The 23959-nt window shown below is 54.3% G+C and overlaps 1 non-coding gene and 1 pseudogene across 1 annotated transcript; both read left to right on the top strand.

Annotated features, from left to right (window-relative positions):
• Positions 1-13721, top strand: part of LOC120381757 — a 194041-nt pseudogene extending 180320 nt beyond the window's left edge.
• Positions 13722-19167: 5446 nt separating this feature from the next.
• Positions 19168-19240, top strand: TRNAF-GAA. The gene has a single exon. It is a non-coding gene; the product is annotated as a tRNA-Phe (tRNA).
• The last annotated feature ends 4719 nt before the right edge of the window (positions 19241-23959 follow it).

Here is a 23959-nt window from a genome sequence, read left to right on the forward strand (position 1 = left end):
GGGCTCCCTCTGCCTGTGTGACTGGCCAGCAGGGGGCGGTGGTCACTTTCTATCCACTTCTCAGGCACTGTGAGGTACCAGTGTTGCTGGGTGGGGGTGGGGCTGTGTGGGGAGATAGCAGCTGAAGGGGATTGTGGGGGGCGGCCTCTGGGTGGCGGGGCAGGGGGTACCCTAGTGAGGTTGGTGGGTTCTGGAGATTTGGGGTTTCAGGGGGTGGCTGTGATGTGTCCAGCCCTGAGGCTGTGGGTCCTGGAGGTGGGTATCGCTGGGGGCCTGTTGGCTGCAGAACAGCCGGGGTGGCGTCTCTTGGGGAGGCGGGACAGGGGTTAGAGGAGCCTGGTGCTGTGCCAGGGGCTCTGTCTGGGCTTCCCTGCAGACTCCTGGGATCGCTGCCGTGCCCAGTGCACAGAGTGTGTGGGGGAGACGCCCCGGTGCTAGGCCAGGGGGTGCCCCTGTAAAGCATCAGGGGATCCCGCAGGGGGGCGGAGGGGGTGCCAGGCAAAGGGCAGGGCAGATCCTGCTGGTGGGGGGGGAGTCCTAGGCAGTCAGTGAGGGACTGAGTTCCCAGTGGGGGTCCCGTTTGGGGGTCTCTGGGTGTTGGGGTCTCTTGGTGGGGAACCCTTTGGGATTCCCAACCTGGCAGTGACGGTCTGGTGGGGTTCTCTGGCCGGTGGGGCTCTGAGGGGTATCTGAGGTCCCTGGCCAGGGACTCTGGGGGCTGGGTCCCAGAGAATATCTGGGGGTGGGGGCTGGCTGGGGCTCTGGAGGCTGCTCCTGACCTCGCTTCTTCTCCCTGATTAGCTTATGCCAGAATCCTGGCTCCAAGCACTACCCGACATTCCCCGGCCAGGCCCAATCACTGTGATAACTTTCTAGCCACTTATCAGACACTGTGAGGTGAAATCACAGATTTTTGCTCTTCTCCCCTCTTGAAAACTGCAGGAACTTCCAGTTCCATTGTCCTAGATTGTCCAGTCCATTGTCCAGTCCTTGTCCTGGATCTGGGGGGTGAGGGAGGTGGGAAGGGGGTCAGCACTGCCGCACAATGGTCTCTTCCACAGCGTTCTGTACTCATTCTTTCTGAACTCTGGTTTCATTGAGACCATTGTTAATCCAGAGTCACTGTATGGAAAGACAAGGAGTGACTCCGGATGGACAGTGGGGCAAATGAGATCAGCAATTCTCCCTGTGAGGAGGGGCTCTCATTAGCTGCTCTCCCCAGAGAGCTAAAGGAGGGAAGCTGCTCAAACGCTCTGTCCCTCTCTGCTCAGGATATTGGGGTTCAGCTTCCTGGGTCAGAGGCTGCAGCCTCCATTGTGATCTGGGAGACCAGGCTTAGCAGCTGCTGCTCCCCCAGTGGGGTTCTGTGCTGGGAAGTGACCTTAATTAAAGCTGCTTCTCTGCCCGGCCCAGGGGATGACTTTCTCCAGCTTGTCCTAGCGCCCTAGGGCAGCCCTGGGCCCTGTTAATACTAAATTCTGAGCCAAGTCTCCAGGTAACTGAAAGACCTGAGGGAAAGTGCTGGGGTCTGGCAAGAAAGTGACTCTGCACAAACAGCCCCTCCTCCTTTCTCCTCCCAGTAGCAATTGCCAGGAGAAAATCCAGCCCTGGGAGAGCAAAGCCCCCAGGAATGGGACTTTCCCAGCCAGAGGGGCAGGGAGAGAGGACAGGGGAAGGAGAGACTGAAAAGGGCAGTGGGAGAAATGTGAGAGGAGAGATTTCCAGCTCTCTAGTCCACCCAGACACATGTATTGCTGCATCCCTGGGCAGAACCACTTTCCAGTGAACAAAACAAGGATCAGACAGAGGAAAAGCCAGTTCCTGACTCCATATTCCCCCTGCTGGGGTGTGGCTGCCGTGGGGTCAGTGTCCGAGGGAATCCCCCACAGTGACTCCTTTGATTCTGCTCTTTTCTAGCCTTGTGTTCAGAGACATTGTTAGGGGGTGAGGGGAGGGAGAAGGGAGGTTAAAAATGTGTCTGGGCTTCGCCTGGCAGGAGGGGCCAGATCTACATTGTAATAAACAGATTGAGCATTTCCCAGCATGGCCGACTCTAGGGTGTCTGTCTGCAGGGAAGGGGCCTGGGGGAATTCTGATGTGAAATTAACTAAAACCGGTTCTGAAACACCCACAACTGCCCTTCTCCCCCAGACAGGCTGCAGAATGGCGTCCATGTTTTGCTCCAGCTCATCCCAGCCTGGCGTGGGACAGGGAAGAGAAATGGCTGCAGTGGAGCCAACTCAGGTAGAGATTGTCGGGGGGTTGCTGGTGGGTTCCTGCTGGAGGAGAGGATCAGCAAATACACCGGAGATGTGAAGGTTTGCACAGTCTGGTTTGGAGGTTGGAGCGGGGCAGGAAATTCACAGCGTGGGGAAAGGAGGAGGCCAGGGTGTGGCAAACCTGCTGGGATTTATTTAATAAGTGGCCTAGATTCTAGGAACAGACCCAGGAGGTTGGGAGGTGGAAATGCCCTAATTTGTGAAGAAAGAAAATAGCCCACCTACATGGAGCTAGTCAAACTGACCAGACTCCTAGTGCTGGAGCCTGAGCTCACTAACCAGCGGCTGCTGTGAGATTTGAAGGGGGCACCCATGAGTCAGGCTTATTGGAGCTGCCTCTCCCTTCATATCCCGCTCCTCCGAATGAGGAGGTTATTGGGCTTCCTACCAGGCAGCTCTCCCTGGACCCTGCTAGGGGCTCCATCTCCTGTATCCGTCAGTGGCTAGTAGGTGTGTGATGGATCTGCTGGGAGAGACAAGGGGCTCTCTCTTCATCCCCTCACCCTGGTATTTGCTGGATATGCTGAGCGGGGTCGGGATGGGACTCTGTTGACTGCGATCCACCCAGAGCTTCCATTTGATTCGCTCCTCTCTGCCACAAATAGTGGGGTTGTGAGTCGGGCAGCAGGTACTGAGTGTTGGACTCTTGCTCTTTCAGGGGCCGGTGACCTTCGAGGAGGTGGCTGTGCATTTCACCAGGGAAGAGTGGGCTCTGCTGGACCCCACTCAGAGAGCCCTCTACTGGGATGTCATGCAGGAGAATTATGAGACTGTGACCTCGCTGGGTAAGGGTTCCTGTCTCCTCTGTTCCTGGAAGGGGAAATGAAGAGTGAAGGTTCATGCCACCCCCACAATGCCACCTCTACTCTGTCCTGTTGCAGCATCCAGGGCCGGCTCAAGGCACCAGCCGACCAAGCACGTGCTTGGGGTGGCACCTTGGGAGGGGCGGTGATCGGGGTTTGTCTTTGTTGTTTTGGTTTGGCAATGCGTCGCTGGAGGCGGGGACTGGGGCGGTGCGACGTGGCGCTGGGGGCGGGACTTGGGGACGCGACGCTGGGGTGGTGGGGACTTGGGCAGTGCGACGCTCCGGGAGGGGTCGTGCGGAGAGCGCGGGGGCTGGGTGGGGTTGTTGTTTTTTTGCTTGGGGTGGCAAAACTGTTAGAGCCGGCCCTGGCAGCATCATCCCAATATGCCAGTGACACACACACTACCAGAGACCCTCCCCTGCTGCAGAACACTTTGGGAACAGAGCACAGGAGCAGTATCACACAGTGTCAAACATCTCCTCTTTACTCAAGTAAAATTGGGGGGTTAGGTCCAGCATAGCGAACAGAAGCTTCCTACCCCCGGCCTTCTCTCAAACCCTGAGCCTTCTCTACCCAAACCAGAAAGTGCTTGGGGTGTAACAAGGTGGCGGCTGGAGTCTGAGCTGCCGGTCCAGGGTTACTTATCACACAGACACTCGGTGCGGCCTTGAATGCCGGCTGGGAGCTCCAGCAGCAGAACACTGAATCTCACCCAGGATTACAGATGACACACTGTAATCCTCACTGGTCTGGATTGCACCCCAGCATGTGAAAATGGCCTAGGTTGGTAGTGACATTTCTTGAGACATGCAGAGTCTTGCTCCCATATCACCAGGTGTACTAACAATAACAGGAAAGGCCGAATATGGAAAACTGATTGTTCAGCTTGCTTTTGACCTGCATCATATTTTGCAATATATTCCAAATAAGGAAATTAACGTGCAGCGTATGTGCCATTGATTGTGGTTTTAAGCTTTAAAAGGCTTGTGTGATTTTTAGCTCAGGGGGACAGTATTCCAATAGCTGTCGCCCCCTGAGCACTTTTAACCAAGAAAAGAACCTCAGGCTGAGCTGATTAAAAATCAATCGTGTGGTCGTTTTCCACAACAGCTTCAAGAGGTCCCTGTGATGGAATGTAAATGTCTTCTTCACACCTTCCCCCTGCAGGAGAATGGCTGTTTGACCAGCTGTTTGCCTTGCTGTCTCTGAGGAACTGGTCTGTGGGTGTTCCCAGAATTGTAACTTTTTCAGTAATCTCATACTGTAAAATCTCATAACTTTACATACAGTGTTACTACACATTTTAACAGGAGGATAATATTCAGTAGGTTATGCGTTTTCAAATGATACCTCACAAGCAATACTGTGTACAAAATTGATCATAATTTTCTAGAAGAGAGAACACAGGGGTATAGACTGACACAGTGTCTGTGTGTGTGTTCCCAGCAGATATGTGGGTATTTCAATCCCTCATAAGCACAGTGTTCGGCATCTTCAAGGACCTGGGGAACTAGTCATGGAAATTCACTGGTTTACCAAGTGTGACACTGGATGGAATTGTGAGACACTTTGGTATTAATAATAAAATAATATTATAATCAGATAAAATTGCAATGAATCGTGCTAGATATGCCATGCCAGGTGTCAGTGAAAATGTTATGATTTTCCACGTATGATAATTTTGTTTCTATGTTTGTATCACCTTTGTATTGTGAGTTATAGATATGTAGGGTATATCTGTATTTCCAGACTTGTGCAGTGTTTCTGGGTGACACCCCCAGACATATTAGCATCAACACTGCCTAGCCTGTTTGATGGCCCATTGAGGGTCATCAGCTGTACAATGAGCCCACGGAAAGGACCAAGGGGATACACCTATTGAGTCAGCAAGACATGCCGGGGTATGCCTGTGTAATGAGAACTCCAACGCTTTTCCATGCCACATGCTGTGAAGCTTGTGTTTGGGACACAGGAAGTACAGGCCACATGGCAAAAGGAATATAAAGGGCAGCTGCATCATCTCCATTTTGTCTTCAATCCCCCTTTCTACATCTGGAGCAACTTCTCTACAAACTGAACCCTGGAACAAAGGACTGAATGACCCATCCAAGCTATGGATGTGTTCCAGACAGACTTTCAAGCCAGCAACTCACCAATACTGCTAAGAACCTGATATATCCATTTTGTAATGTATCTGACTGCTTTCCCATTTAACTTCTTTCTGTCTTTCTTTCCTTTAAACCTTTAGTTTAGATGCTAAAGGATTGTCTGGAAGGATGGAATTTTGGGTAATATCCAAACCTATACTGACCTGGTGATGTGGCTGACCCTTTGGGGTCAGAGGAACACTTTGTTTATGTGAGCAGAGTTTTTAAATAACCTCTCATTGTACTGGACCTAGCTGCTGATTAGGAGCCAGAGAACTGGGATGCAATAAAGGGGGCCGTGTGATTTCTTTTTTCAGCTTCTCGATAACCCGTGTTTGTGACTGGTCGGTGAGTTTAACTTCAGTGTTAACCACCATTTTTGGGAGCATCTGCTCTCCCTTTTTCAGCCTGCCCTAACTTTGGCATTTTCAGTGAGAACTGCCCCTGGTCCACCAGGTCACACTAAGCACTGAAGTTAAATTAATAGAATTTTTTTTATGCCCAAGTCTTATGAAATCAACTGAAGTCCTTTGTTTTCTTTCATCTGAGCAGGGTTTCTAGTTTTCCAGCGTGATGTGATCTCCCAGCTGGAACAAGGGGAAGAGCCATGCGTCCCAGACCTCCAAGGTTCAGAGGAAAGAGAGATCCTGAGATCTCCCTGCACAGGTGAGGAAACATTAAACCACCCAGAATCTGTAAGTGCCTGAAGGAAACATCTGGGATGCCTAACAAAGCCCTTGGGAGGTCTCTCAGTTCATTATTGTCCCTAGCAGGGGTCATATCCTCAGGGTAAATATCGATCTTCTTTGAGTGCTTGCTCATATCCATTCCAGTAAGTGTGCGCGTGCCGCGTGCACGCTTGTCGGAAGATTTTTACCCTAGCAACACTTGGTGGGTCAGCGCCGCTATAGCACCGGATATATACCCCTGCCGACCCATCCGCCCCTCAGTTCCTTCTTACCGCCCATGACGGTCGTTGGAACAATGGAGAGTGGCTTTGCTGACCTCCACATCCCTAACTTCTCGTAGTTATTTACTCTTAATCGTGTATATAGTTCAAGTTCTTGTAGTTATAGTTAATTTTAGTACGTATTTTCATAGTTACTGTATATAGTTAAGCGGGGGATTGGGGGAGTAGCCCCCTTTCCTCCGACCCGGTGCGGGCTCATGCCCAAGGCACCGGGATTTAAACCCTGCTCGGCGTGCCAGAAGCCGATGCCGGTGGGGGATCCTCATGACTGCTGCCTAAAATGCTTAGGAGAATCCCACCTGACAGATAAGTGCCAAATTTGCAAGTCGTTCAAGCCAAGAACGAAGAAGGACCGGGACTTCCGACTAAAGCAGCTCCTTATGGAATCAGCCCTTAGTCCTGCGGTGCCGGCACCGTCCACCCAACCCGCATTGGTGAGGAGCGCACCTTCGGCACCGGATCGCTCCAGTACCAAAAAGGACTCCCGGCACCGGCATCTGCCGGCACCGGCTCCCCGGCACTGCTCCCTTTCCCCCACTGGGAAATGACGTACTGCTCCGACCCCATCCTCGCAGAAGGAGCACACATCAAAGTCCATCCGTCGGACCCCGGTAACTGCTGCGGCACCGCCAACACCGGCACCGCAGTTGGCAGCTCCTCCTAGCGCGGCACCATCAATTCCGGTACCGCATTGAGTCTGGTGCCACATAGCTCCCCGGCTCATGCTGTGGTCGAGCTCACTCTCCCTTGTATGCCGGAGACCTTCTCAACGGCAAGAGAGCTCATCGCGCTGACAGAGTCGATGCAGCCTCAACCCCCGGCACCGCCGGTGCAGGTTATCCAATCCATCGGCAAGCTGGCCCTGATAAGGCCTCCTTCCGTCGGTCCACCGGAGAGACGTCTTTCCAGGTCGCGGTCTCGGAGACGTTCCCGCTCCTGCCGATTCCGGCACCGCTCGCAGTCCCGGCACCGCTCTCCATCGCAGTACCGGTCGTACTCGCGGAGACTTTCAAGATCTCTGTCACCGGACAGATACTCCTGATACCGATCCGACTCTCGGTACCGATCTCAGTACCGTGTGTCCCGCAGTCACTCCCGGCACAGGGACTCAAGATCCCGGTCGACCTCCCGGCACCGGCACGGTAGAAGGTCCCGGTCTCGTTCGTGGCACCGACAAGACCGGTACCGCCCCGGGACCGAACGTCAGGAACAGCAGTACCCTACCAGGGTCTCTCGGCCCTGCCGTGGCCTTCGAGACACATGTCAATGTCGTCCCAGGCTGGGAGTGCTTCTTACCACCAGGACTGGGCATCTGATATTCTGTGCCACCATCCAGAGGCACAAAGCCAGGAGCAAGGTCCTCATCAATGGGCCTTTTGGACTCCGTGGGCATATCACGAGGCCCAAGGTGCCTCACTTGTGGCTCAACGCTCCGGCCCCTCAGAGCACAGGGTTCCTGAAGCGACTGTAAGCCATCCTCCTCCCGCGGGCACGGACGAGGATCCACTTCAATCTGCAGACCCTGAGATTCCACCTGATGCAGATGGTGCTCCGCCAGTCCATGACCCACCTCAGGACCCGTTGGTACCGGGCCTCTCCTCTCCCTCCTCTCCTGATGAGGCAGTGGCAGGAACATCCTCCTCTGGTCCTCCGCCTATTGATCTCAGGGCCCATCAAGACCTCTTGCGGAGAGTAGCACAAAACATGAATTTGCCAGTGGAGGAGGTTGCTGAAATAGAGGACCCTGTCGTAGTCATATTATCGGCGGATGCGCCTCTTTGAGTGGCTCTCCCGTTCATCCGCACTATTCAAGCCAGTGCAGACACAATTTGCCAATCCCCAGCTTCTATTACACCTACACCTAGGGGAGTAGAGAGAAAATATATGGTCCCCTCCAAGGGGTATGAATATCTCTACACCCACCCACCTCCCTGCTCCCTGGTTGTCCAATCCGTGAATGAACGCGGGTTACAGAACTCCTTCCCCAGGAGTCCCACGCAGAGTTTACAGCCCTACTAGAGGAGGGTAAAAAAGTGGCGAGAACTTTTCTCCAGGCCTCTCTGGATGCAGCGGACTCGGCAGCCAGAACGCTTGCATCCGGGGTAACGATGAGACGCATCTCCTGGCTACAAGCTTCAGGCCTTCCCCCAGAATAGCAGCAGACAATTCAGGATTTGACTTTTGAGGGCCAGGGCCTTTTCTCGGACAAAACCGACCCCAGGTTGCAGAGCCTCAAGGACAATTGAGTCATAATGCACTCGTTGGGTATGCACATGCCGGTGACCCAACGCAGGTCCTTCACACCCCAACCATACCACCCTTATAACCAGCCTAGGCCGTGTCAGGATATGACCACATGGCGCGGCAGGGGGTATCAGCGGAGACAGTCTGGCCCTCAGGGAAACCAAAGTCAAGCGCCCCCTAAACCACCTACGGGGCCAAAACAAAACTTTTGATGGGACGTCCGAGGATGGCCCACCAGTTTCCCTGCCGGATCCTTCTCCCTCCTTTTTCAACCGCCTCTCCCATTTCCTCCCTGTTTGGTCCCAGCTGACCTCCGACCGTTGGGTCCTCTGCACGGTGGAAACAGGATACCACCTCCAATTTATTTCTCCACCCCCATCCCACCCTCCCTACCCTTCCCTCTTCAGGGACCCCTCTCACAAGCAATTCCTCTTACAAGAGGTCCATGCGCTCCTAAATCTGGGAGCCATAGAGGAGGTGCCAGAGGACATGAGGGGCAAGGGGTTCTATTCCCGCTACTTTTTGATCCCCAAGGCAAAGGGTGGTCTACGACCGATCCTGGACCTGCGAGAACTCAACAAATTCATGATAAAGCTCAAGTTCCGCATGGTATCCCTGGGGACTATCATCCCATCCCTGGATCCGGGAGACTGGTATGCCGCCCTCGATATGAAGGATGCGTATTTCCACAGTGCCATTTACCCGCCGCACAGACGGTATCTCCGTTTTGTGGTCAACCAACAGCACTTCCAGTTCACGGTGCTTCCCTTTGGTCTTTCCGTGGCCCCGAGAGTCTTCACCAAATGTATGGCCGTAGTAGCTGCCTCCCTCCACCGTCGAATACACATCTACCCGTACCTCGACGATTGGCTCATTCGAGGGACTTCCCAGTTGCAAGTATCACAGCACCTGTGTGTCGTCAAAGACCTCTTTGGGAGGCTCGGCCTCATAATCAATGTAGAAAAGTCTACCCTGACTCCAACGCAGAGAATAGACTTTATTGGAGCAGTTCTGGACTCCAATCTGGCCAGGGCCTGCCTTCCTGTGCCACGGTTTCAGGCAATGTCTTCGATCATTCGAAGTTTTCAATCCTTCCCGGCAACGTCGGTGCGCACCTGCCTCGGTCTATTAGGTCACATGGCGTCCTGCACCTTTGTGACCAAGTACGCGAGGCTGCGACTTCGGTGCTTCCAAACCTGGCTTGCTTCTCTATACCGTCCACACAGAGACAATATAGACTCGGTGATCACTATCCCCAGGACGGTTCTCGATTCCCTCACCTGGTGGCTGGACCCCACTGTAGTTTGCGCAGGGATGCCGTTCCACTCTCCTCAGCCCTCGGTGGCACTAACCACAGACGCATCATCTCTGAGTTGGGGTGCCCACCTCGGGAACCTTCACACTCAAGGCCTCTGGTTGCCCCAGGAGCTGACCTGCATATCAATGTGCAGGAGCTGAGGGCAGTCCGTCTAGCATGCCAGGTGTTTCGGGTCCATCTACAAGGCCGCTGTGTATCCGTGTTCACGGACAGCACAACAACCATGTTTTACATAAACAAGCAGGGCGGGGCGCGCTCCTCCCTACTTTGTCAAGAAGCCACTCACCTGTGGGACTTTTGCATAGCCCACTCAATCGATTTGGTAGCGTCTTTTCTCCCAGGAGTCCAGAACACTCTGGCAGATCGCCTCAGCAGGTCCTTCCTGTCTCACGAGTGGTCAATCCATCCCGACGTCATCTATTCCGTCTTCCAGAGGTGGGGCTTTCCCTGCATAGACCTCTTTGCCTCCCGAGGGAACAGGAAATGCCAGGTGTTCTGCTCCTTCCAAGGATGCTCCCCGGGCTCCCTCTCAGACGCGTTCCTCCTCCCATGGACAAGGCACCTATGTTATGCCTTCCCGCCATTTCCCTTCGTTCACAGAGTCCTGCTCAAACTCCGCAGGGACAGAGCCAACTTGATCGTCATTGCTCCAGCATGGCCGAGGCAGCACTGGTACACCCTGTTGTTCGACCTCTCAGTGGTGGATCGGATTCCCCTGCCACTGTGGCCGGATCTCATAACACAGGACTTCGGCAGACTTCACCACCCAAACCTGCACCACCCAAACCCTTCATCTCACTGCATGGCTCCTGCGTGGTTGAACCAATCGGAGTTGTGCTGCTCTGCTTCCGTACAACAGGTCCTCTTGGGAAGTAGGAAGCCTTCCACTAGGACGACTTATCTCGCTAAGTGGAAGCGTTTCTCGCACCAGTGCGATCAGAATAACTTGGTCCCAGGACAGGTTTCCATCCCTACTATCCTGGATTACCTCTGGTCCCTCAAAGAGCAGGGCCTAGCGGTCTCTTCCATAAAAGGTTAATCTGGCAGCTATTTCCCCTTCCACCCAGGCGAAAGGGGCCGTTCAATTTTCTCTCACCCCATGGTTTCCAGGTTCCTTAAGGGACTGGAACTGTTGTACCCCCAAGTCCATCGCCCAGCCCCCACCTGGGATCTAAACCTGGTGTTGACCAAGCTTATGGGAGCCCCCTTCGAGCCTATGGCCACCTGTTCCCTGCTCTACCTTTCGTGGAAGACGGCTTTCCACGTCACTATCACCTCGGAGAGGCAAGTTTCAGAGCTCCGTGCCTTGACGGCTGATCCCCCTTATACGGTCTTCCATAAGGACAAGGTACACCTGCGGCCACACCCCTCTTTCCTCCCTAAGGTGATGTCTGCTTTTTATGTCAATCAAGACATCTTCCTCCCAGTTTTTTTCCCAAAGCCACACTCATCGCGCCGGGAACAACAGCTACATACCTTGGATGTCCGTAGGGCTCTTGCCTTTTATATAGAGCGAACAAAACCCTTCCGGCGTTCACCCCAGCTCTTTGTAGCGGTGGCAGACCGCATGAAGGGCATGCCAGTCTCTTCCCAACGGATCTCATCTTGGGTAACATCCTGCATCCGATCGTGCTACGAACTGGCTCACGTTCCCGCTGGACATCTGACCGCCCATTCTACGCGGGCGCAGGCCTCTTCTGCCGCCTTCCTGGCTCATGTCCCCATCCAGGAAATATGTAGGGCGGCTACCTGGTCATCGATTCACACCTTTGCCTCACACTATGCATTGGTCCAACAATCCAGAGACGATGCAGCCTTTGGCTCAGCAGTTTTGCATTCTGCGATGTCTCACTCCGACCCCACCGCCTAGGTAAGGCTTGGGAATCACCTAACTGGAATGGATATGAGCAAGCACTCGAAGAAGAAAAGACGGTTACTCACCATTGTAACTGTCGTTCTTCGAGATGTGTTGCTCATATCCATTCCAAACCCGCCCTCCTTCCCCATTGTCAGAGTAGCCGGCAAGAAGGAACTGAGGAGTGGACGGGTCGGCAGGGGTATATATCCGGTGCTATAGTGGCGCCACTCCAGGGGGCGCCCAGCCGACCCACCGAGTGTTGCTAGGGTAAAAAACTTCCGACGAGCGTGCACGCGGCGTGCGCGCACCTAACTGGAATGGATATGAGCAACACATCTCAAAGAACAACAGTTACAACGGTGAGTAACCGTCTTTTTCAGTGTGACTGGTTTGGGATGTGAGGATGTGACCCTTCGCTTCCCAGCTTATGGCTGCCCCTGCTGCTTAGCCAAAGGCCTTAGCCTAAGAACAAGGGCTCAGCCTATCCTAGTGAGAGAAGGCCCTTACAAATACAGACAGTGATTTTGATTCTTTGTTTTCATACTCCTGTAAGTAGCTAAGTGATAAAAGTACACCTAAGTTCTTAAACTATAGACTTTACAGGCAGGCCTGAATATCTCTATTCTAACAGTGGGTTCTACCCCTTCCCCCATTCTGTGTCTGTCTTGTCTATTCAGATTGTAAATTCTTCAGGGCATGGGCCATCTACTGTTCTCTGTTTGTACTTTGCCAAGCACAATGGGTACCCACTGTTAGTTGGTCCTTAGGCACTAAGGTAATGCATATGATTTATAATAATAATAACTCTCCTGCCACTTTGAGCCAAGGAAGTTGGCCTTGGGATGTTACTGCTTAAAAATGAGCTGGGGGTTAAAACCATGGACTATTCTTTGTGACAAGTATCCCACAAATTCCACTGACCTCCCTCGTTTTCTTTACCTGCAGTAGGGTTTCCAAATTCCAAACCTGATGTGATCTCGCAGCTGGAACGAGGGGAAGAGCCGTGGGTCCCAGACCTCCAGGGCTCTGAGAAAGAAGTGCTTCCAAGAGCTGCCTTCACAGGTGAGGAATTGGTTAAACCAGCTCAAAAACTGTGCGGGAATGCAGGAAACATTTGGGATGCCCTACAAAGATCCTGTGAGCTCTCCAAGTTCAGGATTGTTCCCTACAGATGTGGAATCATTATGGCAGATGTCACTCATGGCTTCCCTCCTATTCTGACTGACAACTGGCAGCAGGTCCCTGCCCAGTCTCGCTTTCCCCCGAGTGTTCTTATGAGATGCAGACCAAAACTGATCCCTTCCTCTCTCCTCTGTGGAAGGGTTTGGGGAAAATCAGCACCTGATAGGTTTGATCTCTCCCACACATATTTTGGATTGTTCATCCCTTTTTCCATTCCTCTCTCTGAGATTTTCTTTCTTTCCGGCAAAGGGAGTGACCTGTGTCTGGATTCTCTCTGTCTCCCATCAGGTGATGGGATGGTGAGTGAGAATGAGGAGGAGAAACCCCATCAGCAAGATGCTGAGCAAGGAGAACCACATGGAACTTTATCAGGAAGATCCAAAGGGAATGTTTCCGGGAGTTATGCACTCCCAGAAAAAACAAAAGCCTGTGAGACTCAGCAGAGGCCAGAGGGAAACTTTAGTAGCCACTCAGACCTTATAACAAGTGACAGAATCAACTTGGAAGAGAGACGCCACATGTGCCATGAGTGCGGGAAAAGCTTCAATTGGAGCTCTGCCCTTATCAGACATGGGAGAATCCACACAGGGGAGACGCCCTACACGTGCTCTGAGTGCGGGAAAAGCTTCAGTCAGAACTCGGACCTTATCAGACATCAGAGAATCCACACAGGGGAAACGCCCTACACGTGTGCTGAGTGCGGGAAAAGCTTCAATCGGAGCTCTGCCCTTATCAGACATCAGAGAATCCACACAGGGGAGACGCCCTACACGTGCTCTGAGTGCGGGAAAAGCTTCGGGCAGAGCTCTCTCCTTATCAGACATCAGAGAATCCACACAGGGGAGACGCCCTACACGTGCGCTGAGTGCGGGAAAAGCTTCAGTCGGAGCTCACACCTTATCAGACATCAGAAAATCCACATGAGAGAGAACTGTAATAAATCCCTTGACTAGGGCTGGGCAAAATTTAAAAAAAAAAATCACATTTCCTAATTCCCACATTGTGATTTTCGCACCATCTTCACCGTAGTCTCTCAGCTCCCCCAGATGAGTTACCTGCTTCTGCCTTTTGCAGCTCACCCTTCTTTGGGGTCAGTCCTGTGATCTTTTCTATCAACTCCTTTCCTTTTGAGCCAGGAATGTTCATCAGCTCCTGGAGGTTTGATCCCAACAAGGTACACTGAGGCAAAATCTATCTGTGCCTGACATCCACTAGGGCTGTACATGGGATTGGCTGCTCAAGTTAATGATCTTGATGTAAAAAGACAATTATAGTTGTAGAACAGATGCCCAGGTGCAGTGGTTGGCATTAGCTTTCCCCTTCAACTGACCTAAATTCCATCACTTTTCCTAGTCTAAACAAACCCTGAGCATCACGGTTATACTGTTCCCCCATTTCAAAGCCATTGTTAGTCATCGAGTTCCCTTTTTGGAAATAAATTGTTTCATTCCCAGTTGCTCTGATGTTGCTTCAACTTGTGTTGGAGAGCAGATATTTTACTACCATTTTTCTCACTTAAAATATATTGAACTATAACAAAGAGCAGGAACAGGGCAGGGATAGGAAAAATTGTCATTTCACCCTCTGTAAAAACGGTAAATCAGAGGGATTCCCAACGAGAGGCGTACAGCTTTCTGCCCCGGGGCTACAGCGCCACGGTACCATTGTAGACACCCTGATCGATTACAGTGCTGTGATTGGCCTCCGGGAGGTGTCCCACAATCCCTGTTCTCGCCTCTCTGGTCTTTGGTTTGAACTCTACTGCACTCCCTCAGGTGACCAACCGTGAACCCCACCCCTTAAATTCCTTGGGAATTTTGAAAGTCCCACTTCTACAGAGACTAATTATGGTTACAGACCCATCCTGAAATTAGAGCAGGATATTGTAAAGCTTTATCGCATAGTAAAGTAACTCAATTCAAACCTGTCGGCACAGAGGAGAAAGCACTTCTTCAGTTCACATTTATTGCTACTGATCTCACTGACAAACTTCCTTTTCTCGGTGCTGCTCCAGGTGTTTTCCATCTGATCCCTTCCAGCTGTGGTGATGGGACTGCAGCAGCTCCCCAGGGCCAGCTTTGCTCTTTCACTTACATCCTTCACTTGTTTGGACAGAGCTGTGTCTGCCCCCAGTTTAATTCACATCTGAGACCTCAGGTACTAGCAGATCGTTACAAAGGCTAAATTCCCATCACCACCAGTGGGAGGTTATCCTGGGCTGCCAGGGCTGCAGGATTTAGCCCATGGTCAGTCAAGGTGCTACAGCAGCTGCACTCTTACATTGTGAGTCCTGCAGCTTAATACCAAACTGCTCTGCCATAGTCTGCAGGGGGCCTGACTTGCTGAGAATCTGGCAGAAGAGAGACCCTGGAGTAGAGAAGGAAAATGTCCTCAGCAGTCACAGCCGGCAGGAGCAGGGAAGGTTCGGTTTCTTTTAAACTCCTCTCCCTGCTCAAGCCTTTAATCATTCCTGTGGCTCTTCTCTGAACACTCTGCAATTTATCAGGGAATGCAGCCAACCCATGAACCAGCCAAACCAGGCTGTTCTGCCCAATGTAACAGTCTATTGCCTTCAAAGATTGAATACAAATCAGCTCATTCTATTCACCCAAGAGTTCCACTTTAAGGGCTTTTTGTTTTCTGGTTCCAATCAAATCCTATGCAACAGCATCATTGTTAACTCATCATCTGCTCACTTCACATTCACAGGGTCACAAAGTGGGCAGGTCTAAGTCTTTCCTCCCACACCAACATGAAAAAAATCAGTGACAGAAAATGCCCTAAAGCGCCTCTGCTGCCTTGCACAACAGCCTGGGGAAATACACGAGGGGAAGTGCTTTCCTCTCTCCTCCTGACACCGGGTAACATTTCTGTCTGTCCTTGAGATCCTGCCACAGGGACAAGGCTTGAGGATGCAAATGACATGTTAAGGCTGCATTGGTTTGCACGTTCCTTTACTCCTTCAATAGTGATAAGGGTGCGTGAGCGTGAAATAATCCCGCTCTGACTTTCACACCAGAGGCAATTTTCAGGCTCACAAAAAAAAAATCTTTCTTTCTAACCTGAGCAAGTTGAATCGAGTCGGTACGAGATGATAAATCCGGAGCCCCAGGCTGACTTTCCTTCATCACATGTTTTTAGAGTAGATCACATTCACGGGGTGGGGCTCCTGCTGGGAAGTGTCTGTCCAGTGGCAGCACCCAGTGCACATTCCCCACTTACAAACTCATCTTCAGTATATCGGCCACTGAACCTAGCGAGGGGGGAGGGTCCCCGTGGTCGGGCTCCAGCCCCTGGATCCCGAGCCTGGCAAGCCCGAGTCAGCCGGCCTGGGCCAGCTGTGGGGTTTAATTGCGCTGCAGACATACACGGGTGTCACAATCCCAGCTTTCTCCTCAGGGAATCAAGCCCTCGTCCCCCCCGTGACAGGCAGGGAGAGTCACCACTGTACTCGTGAGGTCGGAACTGATGCTGCCCCTGCACAGGGACCCAGGGGAACGGCTCGGGCAGCTCCTTGGCCAGCTGTGGCTGGCAGGAGACCCAGCGAGGCAGGAACTGCTCTGGGTTCTGTGCAGGGGAGAGTAACTGGGAGAAGGGGGGAGTTTGTCTCTGATTTACAGGGAGCTTTGCCAGAGTGGAGCCTGTAGGTCACATGCTGGGGGGCTGTGACGGGCACACAGGCTCCGTGCTCGGGAACAGCTCGGAGTCAAACCCAGGCAGGAGCCTCATCAGTGTGACCCCCCCACCCCAGGGGACGCCCTCACTGGGGGAAGCCTCCTTGGCTTCAGCCCCTCCTGAGACTGACCTTGGACCTTTCAGCCCCCCTGTTCCACACCAGGAGCTTCCTGCAGTGAGTCCACCTGAATCGGACACCTCGGAAAGCCTCACCCCCCCCCACGAAGAGGAGTCCTGCACCCCAACTTCCACAGTCCCCAGTGACTCTCAGCCAGCGCTGTACAACAGAAGGTTCATTAGGGGTCTGGGATCCAGCCTGGGAAAGTTCTGTGTTCGCACAGGAAGCAGGAAGATTCAGCAACGTCCATCTTGGGGAGACCCCGAACTCAGAGCCTGGGCTCTCCCCTCGAGTCCCAACCCAGCAGACTCCTTGCTCCCAACAGCCCGACTCAGCCAGGCCCTTTGCCCCTCATCTGTCCTTTGTCCTGTTTCCCTGGCAACCTGCTCACCTGGCCTCCAGCTCGTTCTTTGTTCTCCGACTCCTCCCAGCCAGCTGGCCTCTTGCAGCAGGTGCGCCCCGGCCATCGGTTGCTAGGAGACAGAATTTGTGGCCATTGTCTGGGCCCAGGCAGCCAGACAGCAGCCACACCTGCCCTTTGGGGGTCTCTGCCAAGATTTAACCCCCTTGTCCCACCACCGAGATCCGTGGTCCCAAAACACTTCAGGGTCATGCCCCCACCCCGTCCATGCTCCCCCCAAGTCGTGGCTGGGAGTGGGGCCGCAGCTAAGGGGGAAGGGACACAGACAGGAGTAAGGGGGCTGAGGCAGGGGCCAGAGCTGGGGCTGGAGCCAAGAGTGGAGCTGGGTGGCTCCTCCTCCCCACCCCCATGGGGGCTGGCCCGGGCCCAGTTTCATCCCTCTGAATGTTACTCCATCCCCCTGGCAGGGGGCACCCCACATTTTGGCCCTTTAACCTAGATAATCGTGCCACAAATAGGGGAAACTGAGGTACACACAAGCTGCAAACAAAACATCCAGAAAATTCCCACTTCGTCACAGGGGTGTCAGTGGGGTCTGAGCTGGGCAGCAGCACAGGAAAGTGGGGAGGTTAAACTGCAAAACATCCCCCTGTGTTCCCACAAAAGCCTCTCGTTTATCCCCTAACCCCTCCCCATGAAAATCTCCACCCCTGCCCTGGCACACAGAGACCCCCTCACTCCTACACAGATTTTTTACTTTTCTTACTTGTCCTTGGCCTTCCACAAACATTGTTCCCATCAAAATGACCCAGGGCTTTTACAACGAGAATGAGAAAACAAACTAAATCAAACCCAAAGAAACCGCTATCGACCTCCCCACCACACACACACTTTGGGTCTGAATTTTTCTACTGACATGTTGAGGCAATAAAACTCTCACTGCTCTTGTCCAGAAACAAACCTAAGCCCCCCATGCAGTACCTGGGGCATCTATGTCTGACCCACCAAGGCTTCAGCTCCTTTGGGGAGATTTCCAGCTGCCCAATTCTGCTGCTATTCCAGGAGAGCAATTCCAGACTCCTGTCAGCATTTATCTCAGCCCCGTTCTGGGCATCACAGGTTTCTCTGGGAAAGGGCAGCGAGTGGTTGTAGGGTCCAGTGATCCTCCTCCAAATCGATCTAGAACCTGAGACTCCTTCCCCTTCCCCAGGCTGTGGGTGGGGAGGCATTTCACAGAGCTCTCGGAGCTATAGCCCGTGGCTAAGGAGAGAGAAAAAGCCTCCTATCCCCCTCTGCTCTGGGGGCTGGGTTTCCTCCTGAAGCCTCTGCCCCCCCACCTAGTCCCTTAAGGCTCATCCCTGACCCTTGCTGCTGCTCCTTGCTATAGACTGTGAAAGGAGCGGAGGCAGTGCAGGAGCCTTCTGGGGATGCAGATCTGAGGCTTTGGGAGAGACACATTGTCTGAGACATCAGAGCGCTGCAAACCCTGCAGCCACCCCCTCAATCCGGGGCCTGTTCCAGCCCTGAGTCTGGGCTGCTGCGATCCCTCCCCCAGAGCAGGGCGCCCACAGATTACAGCCTGGATATAGGCGTGCGAGACTAACTCCTGCTTTCCCTGACGGGGCCTCCCCTAGACCAAGTAGCGTCCCAGGCAAGACGTGTCTCGAACCCCAGCCCTGCTCCATATGTTAAACCATTGCAGACCTTATTTTTATTGCATTTGTAGCTCATTTCATTATTTTGATGCACAATCTGGAGGCATGATTTTCTCTATCATATAAGACAATAAATGTTCATGCTAGGATGTGTAAATCTGTATTTATTCATGCCGTATATAAGCAAATGAAAAAATCATTTCTTCTAAGCATATAGAAACTTTTAATTTTGACAGTAACTGAAATGTACTAACATCTAGCAATGGAGCCCTCACCAGCACAGGGTGGGCTGGTATTAAATAGTGGTACAGTCGGAGACAGACAGCGTTAGGATGTTAACCCCAGGCCCTTTGTTCAAAGGTCGCTTCTCTTGCCTTTCCCCCATGAACTGAAGCACAGCATTTGAGAGATCCAGAGACTAGTTGATGACGTTTCCAAGGGCTAAAATAGCAAGCAATGTCCATCTTGCATTGGCCAGTGTTGACTAGAGAGATGGTTTATGGAGAATAAACTTCAAGGTGAGAAGCAGCAGCCCAAAAAGGGGCCCTGCAAGTGCTGAAGTAGCTCAGTTGGGAGAGCGTTAGACTGAAGATCTAAAGGTCCCTGGTTCAATCTCAGGCTTCAGCAGACTGTTTCATCCCTCTTCATGCAGCAGTGGGCTCTTTCCTGGAAGCACAGCACTGCCTCTACTCAATGCAAGACCCTCATTTTGGGCTTCACTGCAGGAAAAGGCAGCATTGGCTTCTGCACCCAGTTGGCTCACCTGACCTTTCTTTCTTCTCTTGCTGCTTCTCAGCAAGGGGAAGAAAACCAAGCTCCCCTTCAAGCTAGAGTCACAAAGGTGATGTAAGGATGACTTCCTGATCCCTGGCTCCAGTCCTCTGCTCTTCCAGCTGACCCATCAAGGAGCTGCTGCCAGTTTCTCCAGGTTCGCCCATCAGTGTGTGCCAGGGTGAGCACCACCAAAGTGCAGGGAATTTGAGGGCAGGGCAGGGCAGTGCACTGTAATGGAGTTTCTGTAGTGTAGTGGTTCTCACATTTCCCTAACCTGCATCAAGCCAGCTAGGCAGAACTGACACCAACTTGTCTGGGGTATCCCCAGAAGCAGAGCACAAGTTTGAAATACAGGCAGCATAGAACCAATATTCATAATGTTAACTACAAAATGATACACATCTAGAGAGAGCATCATTATCAGCCAATCAGAACCTCTCCATAGACCCCTTACACAACAACCTTTATACAATATTGTCTGCAAATAAAGAACAGTGGTCGCAACAGTGATCTATACAGTTACAGATTATGTCAGTAAAGTCACAGGAGGTGACACGGCATCAGTGAGACTGATATTGGAATAGCCTCCAGTTTTGGTGTCCTCATTTGAAAAAGATGTTGTGAAATTGGAGCTGGGGCAAAGAGCCACCAAATGTTCTGAGGGCTGGAGAAAATGCCTTCTAGTGAGCTATTGAAAGAGCTCAACCTGTTTAGCTGATCAAAAGAAGATTGAAAGGTGACTTCATTGAAGTGTTGAAGTGCCTTAATGGAGAGAAAGGATTGGGTATTAAAGGGCTCTTGAATCGAGCAGAGAAAGGCCTAACAAGACCCAGTGGCTCGAAGGTGAAAAGAGACAAATTCATATTACAATTAAGGCACAAATATTCAACAGTGAGGATGAGTCACCACAGGAACAAGCTACCAAGGAAAGTGGTGGATTCTCCATCTCTTGATGTCAGTCAATGAAGACTAGATGCCTTTCTGGGATGTGTTTGCTCCAAAAGTAGCTCTTGTGTCCTACAGGAGGCCTGTGATATGCAGGGGGTCAGATTAGATGCTCTAATGGTCTCTTCTGGCCATAAAGTTGAGTAATTTCTGAAAAACTGAGTGTAGCATTGGGAGCAGCGCCTGATGTTTCCCTGTCTAGCCGGCTTGCTGCCTAGCACGAACGCTCCTTGAGTGGGGTGATCCCCAGGGAGCAGCTCAAACCTGCAAAGTGCCTGGCCAGGGGCAGGACATTAGCCCAGCAAGGGAGTGGAGTGGCAGAGACATAACAAAGGCATTTGGCAGGACCTCAGCCTATTGGTCCAAGGTGGTGGGGAGGTGGTGACCTCACAGAGAGATGCTGACATCAGCCAGGCAGGACGGGGTGAGGGGGCAGGGGAACCTCAGAGACCCCTGTGGCTTTGCTGCAGCAAGTCTCCTTCTCCAGGTCTCTCTTTGAGGACTGAGAGAGTATTCGGGTTCACGGACGTGAGCGCCAGGAGGAACCTCTTTCGAGTTTTCTCCTTCCCTTGTAGTGATTTTACTAGAAAACAGCTGTCCCTGTTTAGAAGGTAAGAGCCTGCTCGAGGTTTGAAACCTGTTCACTACACTAGGAGGTGGTGGGAGGCAGGAAATATCTTGGGTGGAGAAAGGGAGGGGACAGGATGTGACAAACCTGCTGAGACTAGTGTAGTTTAGGGTGTGGACAAGGGAGTTGGGGGGCGGGAGGGTTGCAGGCTCTGGGGAGGTTGAGGGAGGGGTGCAGGCTCTGAGCTGGGGCAGGGATGGGGTCCAGGGGTGCGGACACGCGGGCTCGGGGGAGTTGGGGGTGGGAGGGGTGCAGGCTCTGGGGAGGTTGAGTGAGGGGGCAGGCTCTGAGCTGGGGCAGGGGATGGGGTGCAGGGGGTGCGGACACGGGCTCTGGGGAGTTGGGGGCGGGGTTGCAGGCTATGGGGAGGTTGAGTGAGGGTGCAGGCTCTGAGCTGTGGCAGGGGATGGGGTGCAGGGGGTGCGGACACGTGGGCTCAGGGAGGGAGTGGGGGGGCGGCAGGGGTGCAGGCTATGGGGAGGTTGAGTGAGGGGTGCAGGCTCTGAGCTGGGGCAGGGGATGGGGGTGCAGGGGGGGCGGACACGCGGGCTCGGGCGGGAGTTGGCAGCTCGGCGCTGTAGCAGGGGAAGGGGCTGTAGGGGTTTCACACAGACACTGACAGACACTTTCCCACAGTCACAAGGCGGGAGGCAGAGTCAGGGTGTAACGCCAGAAACAGCCCCCGCTCCGGATTCGCTGCTTGGGCTGCACTGAGCATGCGCAGCCGAACGGAGCCTGCGCAGTAACCGCCGCTGTGGCCGCTGCCCGCTCTCTGCCCTCACCGCTCCCGGCGCCGCTGCCCGCTGGGGTGACAAGCCCCGGGGGGCAAATCGCAGCGGGGGGGAGGGGCTGCCAGGGGCTGAGCGGGGCAGAAATTCACTGGCCGGGGGGGGGGGTCGAGCTGCTGCAGGGGGCGGCGGGGGAGGGCTGGGGGGGAAATGGGGAGCGCTGCCAGACCCTGTGCGGGACAAACCCCCGTTCGGGGGGGGGGAACAGGGGCCCCTCGGGCCGAGCCCCCCGCTGCGCGCGCAGATCTGGGGGGTCGGGCGGGGGGCACCGGCTGTCTCGGTTCTGCCGCGTGTCAGCCCGGGGGGGGGGGGGCGGGTGGGTTCCCGGGGCTCGTTCTTAAAGGCACCAGCAGCCCAATTCCCAGACTGTCAAAGCTCAGACAGCGCGGCTGCTCTCGATCCTGTACAAGCGCTGCGGGGCTGTTACTGCTCCAGCCGGGAGCCTGAATGTGGGGAAATACCGTACAGACGCCCCCTCCCTCCCTCCAACTCTGCCTCTCACATTGTGACTATGGAAAAGTGTCTTCTATCATTTTCTATGTCTCTATGAAATCACTGCAGCTCTTTTCTCTTATACAATGTGCTGATTTGGTGACTCCCTCCCACAGCCCACATGTCTGTACCCGAATCCCCTGCCCCAGGTCAGAGCCTGCACCCCTCACTCAACCTCCCCATAGCCTGCAACCCGCCCCCCCCCCAACACCCGCCCCGAGCCGGCACCCCAAAAAGGCCCCGATGAACCTTTGTGGGCGGCGCTAAACATGTTTGTGGGTCCCCATGGGGAAATGGGGACATGGGGCAGGGGCAGAGTCCTCAGAGCGAGGGGCTGGCCGGGGGCAACGGGAGCTGGATCATGGCACGGCAGGGACAGCCCCACTCCCCCCAGCCCAGTACAAGGGCCCTGTTTACAAACCGGGAGCTGCCAGACCCACCCTGTCCAGCCCAGCCCTGCACTGCCATCGTGCTTCTTCCCCTTGGGGGCGGGCCCATGCTGCACCATGCTACCCCCTACGCCCAGCGCCGCACCACCCAGAGACCCCCACAAACCCCCTGCCCAGCACCCCTCCGACTCCCTATGCCCAGCGCCACACCACCCAGAGACCCCCACAACCCCCCTTCCTGGCACCCCTCCGGCTCCCTACGCCCAGCGCCGCACCACCCAGAGACCCCCACACACCCCCCTTCCTGGCACCCCTCCGGCTCCCTACGCCCAGCGCCGCACCGCCCAGAGACCCCTGCAAACCCCCTGCCCAGCACCCCTCCGACGCCCTACGCCCAGCGCCGCACCACCCAGAGACCCCCACAAACCCCCTGCCCAGCACCCCTCCGACTCCCTATGCCCAGTGCCGCACCATCCAGAGACCCCCACAAACCCCCTGCCCGGCACCCCTCCGACTCCCTACGCCCAACGCTGCACCACCCAGAGACCCCCACCAACTCCCTGCCCAGCACCCCTCTGGCTCCCTACGCCCAGCGCCGCACCGCCCAGAGACCCCCACCAACCCCCTGCCCGGCACCCCTCCGACTCCCTACGCCCAGCGCCACACCACCCAGAGACCCCACCGACCCCTGCCCAGCACCCCTCCGGCTCCCTCGCCCAGCGCCGCACCATCCAGAGACCCCACCAACCCCTGCCCAGCACCCCTCGGGCTCCCTACGCCCAGCGCCGCACCACCCAGAGACCCCACCAACCCCTGCCCGGCACCTCCGACTCCCCTCGCCCAGCGCCGCACCGCCCAGAGACCCCACTCACCCCCTGCCCGGCACCCCTCTGACTCCCTACGCCCAGCGCCGCACCACCCAGAGACCCCCACCAACCCCCTGCCCAGTGCCCTCCCAGACCACTCTCCCACCCACTCAGACCCCCCCCACAGATCCTCTCACTGACCAGTGCCCCCCATCTGAAGACCCCCCACAGCCCTCCCACAACTGCACAGTGCCCCACACCTTCCCACTCTGAGCCCCCCTACAGATCCCCTCACTGTCCAGTGTCCCCCACCACCACAACTGCACGGTGCCCCACACAGACCCCCTACACTTCCCAGCACCCACATACACACAGATCTCCCCACTGACAGCCCCCAACACACAGAGATCTCCCCACCCCAGTGCCCAGCACCCCAGACCCACTAGAGACCTACTCTCCTACACCTAACCCCAGCCACAGTAGCCGGCACTGATGGGAGGTGACTGTGTCTGCCAGGCTGAGCT

The sequence above is a fragment of the Mauremys reevesii genome, linkage group 14, assembly GCF_016161935.1.
Source record: "Mauremys reevesii isolate NIE-2019 linkage group 14, ASM1616193v1, whole genome shotgun sequence".
NCBI classification, from domain to species: Eukaryota; Metazoa; Chordata; order Testudines; family Geoemydidae; genus Mauremys; species Mauremys reevesii.